Source organism: Rhinopithecus bieti, unplaced genomic scaffold (assembly GCF_001698545.2).
Source record: "Rhinopithecus bieti isolate Rb0 unplaced genomic scaffold, ASM169854v2 scaffold_76854, whole genome shotgun sequence".
In the NCBI taxonomy this organism is placed as follows: domain Eukaryota; kingdom Metazoa; phylum Chordata; class Mammalia; order Primates; family Cercopithecidae; genus Rhinopithecus; species Rhinopithecus bieti.
In genome coordinates this window covers 3844-8873 of record NW_016828147.1, presented here as the reverse complement: position 1 = coordinate 8873, position 5030 = coordinate 3844, and the positions used below count along the sequence as shown (strand labels likewise).

Genomic DNA, 5030 nt, shown 5'->3' with positions numbered 1-5030 from the left:
CCCTCCTAGTCTTTCGGGATTTGAGGGGATTTTATTTTGTACAGGGAAAGAAAGACAAAAGGAGAGGTGGGAGACATTTCCTAGTTCAATACAATAAAAAATATATATATATATGTATATATATATTTGAGATGGAGTCTCACTCTGTCACCAGGCTGGAGTGCAGTGGCCCTATGTCAACTCACTGCAACCTCTGCCTCCCAAGTTTGAGCAATTCTCCTGCCTCACCCTCCCACGTAGCTGGTAGTACAGACACACACCACCACGCATGGCTAATTGTTGTATTTGTAGTAGAGACAGGTTTTCACCATATTTGCCAGGATAGTCTCAATCTCTTGACCTTTTGATCCACCCACCATGGCATCCCAAAGAGCTGGGATTACAGGTGTGAACCACTGAGCCTGGCCATATAGTCTTAAAGTCTTGAAATATAAACATAAAGCCACCTTCTTTTAGAGGCAACTGAACAGAAAAAGGTCTTGTTTTTGTTTACTGCAATATATACATATACATATACATATACACAGTCCATGTACTAGACATTGGAGAGGACATCCTGATGCTGGCACCAGCGCAAAACAGTCCCAGAAACACCACCTGCTTGCCATCACTGCTACCTCCACTGACATCTTTACCATGGCCACCTAGCCTGACTGAAAGAGGAGGATTGCAACTTGACCCAAGTGAAAATAAAGTGCTTTGTCTCCTGTGTGAGGTACCTGTCAAAATTTTGGTCCATGATACAGTGTCAGTTAGGGTTATATTTCTTGCTATATTCCTTCTCTACATAGTCAGCAATGTCCTTCTGTATGTTATTCTGCTTGCTCCCTGGCCTGGGTGGCACAGTCAGTGGCATCCTGTTGTTTGTCCTCATACATGACTGCATTCTTGATCATGTGTCAGACATCCTGGCACTTCATGGAGGCAAGTTCTTATGGGCCCTGAGGAGTAGGGATGGCCTGAGGCAGACATCACAGGGGCTATGTCTCCTGGGTTCCTTTTGCAGCCTGCTGTCTTTCTCTGGCTTCTGCAACTCATCCTTGGAGTTACCTAGCCTCCCTGGCTTCTCCTGGCCTACTCCAGCTCTGTGCTAGCCCTCATAGCTACATTCCACTCTATGGCTGCATTTGCTTGTCTTAAAACGATCTTATTTCTTCTTCACTTATGAAGCTTACTTTGGTCAGATATAAATGTTTTTTTGAATTTCTTTTCTTTAAGAATGCTGAATATAGGAACCCAATTTCTTCTGTCTTGTAGGATTTCTGCTGAAAGGTGTGCTGTTAGTCTAATGGAGTTTTCTTTGTGGCTTTCTTGTTTATTCCACCTAGCTGCCTTTATTTTGGAATTGGGTGAATGCCGAGGGGTTTCACCTTAGAGAACCTGATGACTGTGTATTTTGGGGTGATCATATTCTGTAGTATCTTGCAGGAATTATCTGAATTTCCTGAATTTGAATCTCAACCTCTCTAGTGAAACTGGGGAAATTTTTATGGATAATAGCCTGAAATACGTTTTCTAAGTTGCTTGTCCTCCCTGCCTCTCTTTCAGGCACTCCAATGAGTTATAGGTTAGGCTTCTTTATGTAATTACACATTTCTTGAATATTTGTGAATTTTTTAAAATGCTTTTTTTCTTTGTAGTTGTCTGAGTTGATTTGAAAAACTGGTCTCTGAGCTTTGAGATTCTTTCCTCAGCTTGGTCTATTCTGTTCTTAATACTTTTGATTGCATTACAAACTTATTATATGATTATTTAAGCTCTATGAAATTTGTTTGGTTCTTTCTTAAATAGCTATTTTACCTTTCAACTTATCTTTCATGTTAGTAGATTCCTTACATTGCTTATATTTGTTCTCAGCTTTTCCTGAAAGTCAATGATCTTCATTGTCATTCAGATTCTGAATTCTATGTTTATAATTTTATCTTTATTAAGAACCATTGCTGGAGAGGTAATGTGGAAGTAAAGGGACATTCTGGCTTTCTAAATGGTGAGAGTTCTTGCACCAGTGATTCTTAATCCATGTAGACTGAGGTTTGTTTAATCTCTGAAGATGTTGTATGTTGAACAGGGCTCGTAGTGTTATATTTTTTTATTTACTTGAGGATTTGAGAGTGTTACCAATTGGGTTCAGATGACTGACTTCATTTCTGTATGATTTCAGGGGCAAGACAGTTCATCATTCCTGGGTTGTGTGTTCTCACCCTGGGGCGCTGGGTCTAGGTCTCAACTTTTTTTCTGGGCCCTTGAAGTTAAGCACCTACTGGGTTGGAGAGACTGAGGTATTTCCAGTTTTCTTGGCAACACTTTAATGAGGGTTCCCACAAGAGCACTTCATGTTGGCAGCACAGTGTAATCTTTGATTTTTAAAAATACAAATGCTCTGTTTTACATGTGCATATGCTTTTCACAAACTAAAATTATTACATCCTAAAAACAGCAAATATTGTGTTGACAACAGGCTGTGTGTGAACTCTGTGACTCAGCTGGAAAATAAAAGGAAATGAAAAGCTACCTGTCTAAAAGAAATTTTTAATGTAAAATCTTATGGTAAATGGCTATGATTATGATTTTACGTTAATTTTTCAACCATTTTTAATGTTCCTCTAACACACTGAATATCCTTTTTTAAAAAAAAATTTCTAAATTATCTCTCTGTTTGCTTTAAGATTTAAATTTACTATCTTACTCGCTCTGCAACTCTGAGGGTTTCTCCAGATCAACTTTATCCTTTTCCACTTATGAAGAGATAGTTTGAAGTCAACTGTGTTTTGTTTTTGTTTTTGTTTTTTTGTAGAGATGAAGTCTCATTCTGTTTCCTAGGCTGGAGTGCAGTGGCAAGATCTTGACTCACTGTAACCTCCACTTCATGGGTTCAAGCAATTCTCCTGCCTCAGCCTTCTGAGTAGATGGTACTACAGGTGCATACCACCATGCCTGGCTAATTTCTTTTGTGTTTTAGTAGAGACGGGGTTTCATGGTGTTGTTCAGGCTGGTCTCAAATTCCTGAGATCAGGCAATCCAGTTACCTCAGACTCCCAAAGTGCTAGGATTACAGGGCCAACTTTTCTTTTAAGCCAGGGTGTTTTACTAGTGTCATGGCTAAAATTTAAACATTAAAGTTATAAAGTCCTTGTTTGTGTCCATCTATATCTTTATGTGTATATGCATATAGATTTGTTAGTATGCTGTCTATATAGTATCAAATTGACTTATAAACAAATGAGTACTCATAAATTAAGTAAATAGGCCAGATTATTTTCAAGTTAATGTGACTTGTTATCTTTAGTAAAGAAAAACAGTTTTTAAGTTGTTTTTTATGTGAAATGTAAACTTGTAGGGGTTTACTTAGACTGTTTCCTTGGTCTATTTAGACCAGTTTATAGTGTCTCTTCTACATGATTTAAGATCATAAAATTTTGCTTCTAATATATTTCTGATACTTTTTAAATTTGTCTTTAAGCTTATGCCTTTATATCTGACTATTTGGATTGCATACAATAGATCATCACCTGAGGCCTGGGCAAAGCCATGCCTCCTGGTCATGCATCAAAGGGTTGGGTACTTTAGGAAGTCTTTGAAGCTCTGTCCATTGTCCCAGGTTTTGCCTCTGGTACCTGTATAGTTACTTACTTTCTAGGTTTTTCACTGAAAATTAAGTTACTATGAGTTGATAGTTTTATACATATACACACACACACATACACACATATATAAACACATATGCACACACACACATATATATATATATACACATATATAATTGAACTACTAAATATGGAACAACTAATCTTATATACAGAGCATGTGAGAAAAATAGGATTTTTTTCTTTTAAAAAATGAGTTAGAAAGTCATAAAATGTAATATGTTTAAAGTAATTCTGTCTAGTTTAGTGGTTTTTAAAAATTGTTTTAACATTGAAAAGAGAAATGGTAGATAAAACTAATAAATATAAAAATTGGGCAAAAGATAAAAATGAGAAAAATTATAAACTTTTCAGAAATATTTTGTGTAGTCAGAGGTCACTGAGATTGGATGGATTTCTTTTTCTTTTCTTTTTTTTTCGAAATGGAGTTTCACTCTTATTGCCCAGGCTGGAATGCAATGGTGTGATCTAGGCTCATTGCAATCTCTGCCTCCCAGGTTCAAGCAATTCTTCTGTCTCAGCCTCCTGAGTGGCTAGTGCCCACCACCATGCCCAGCTAATTTTTTGTATTTTTTAGGAGAGACGGGTTTTCACTATGTTGGCCAGACTGGTAATAAACTCCTGACCTCAGGTGATCTACACCTCCTCCCCACTGGCCTACCAAAAATCTGGGATTACAGGCATGAGCCAACACACCCGACCTGGATGGATTTCCTTATAAGATTTTGTTCACATTAGCTTTAGAATTAATAATATACTTATAATAGGATACAGTTTTCTCTTTTGAACAAAGTTAGGTGTAGTATTAATAATAGTAAAATTATTCTTCATCACTTAAGAAAACTACAGAAAAAATTAAGAAGGAAGAAAGAGAGACAGATTTAGGCTACGCCATGCTGTCTTTATTAGGTCTTTCTTTACAAAACTGAGTCTTCTCTTTATCAAAAAGTAAATATTTTTTCTTTTTGCAATCTTTGAATAATCACTTTGGCTAAGTGAATGACTTATTTTACAGTGATCTTTCGTCCTGTTTTGAGCAATTGTTTTAAATATTTGATATTTTGCAAGCTTTCCAAAATCAAATAAAACATTCTAAATTTAGTCTTTTATCTCTAACTAATTTTTTGGATATTAGGATCCCTAGAAGTCCAAGAGAGACATAATGAGCTTATTTGGTATGTTAAAATCATATAAACATCACTTTCAAATAATAAAAGATATTTAAATTTGAGTTATGCTTGTACAAATATGTAATTAACATGTGTTCCAAAATTGCATGAGGTTCCTAAAATTGTGATATGTGTTTGTTTATGTTACCAGTAATATTTATGCTTATGTTACGTATTTGCATGGCATACAAACAACCAAATTTCCTTTTCAATTCTG

General features: G+C 36.2%; 1 pseudogene; it reads right to left on the bottom strand.

Moving 5' to 3' along the window:
• Positions 1-644: 644 nt before the first annotated feature.
• On the bottom strand, positions 645-896 carry LOC108523610 (dynein light chain 2, cytoplasmic pseudogene; annotated as a pseudogene).
• Positions 897-5030: the final 4134 nt, after the last annotated feature.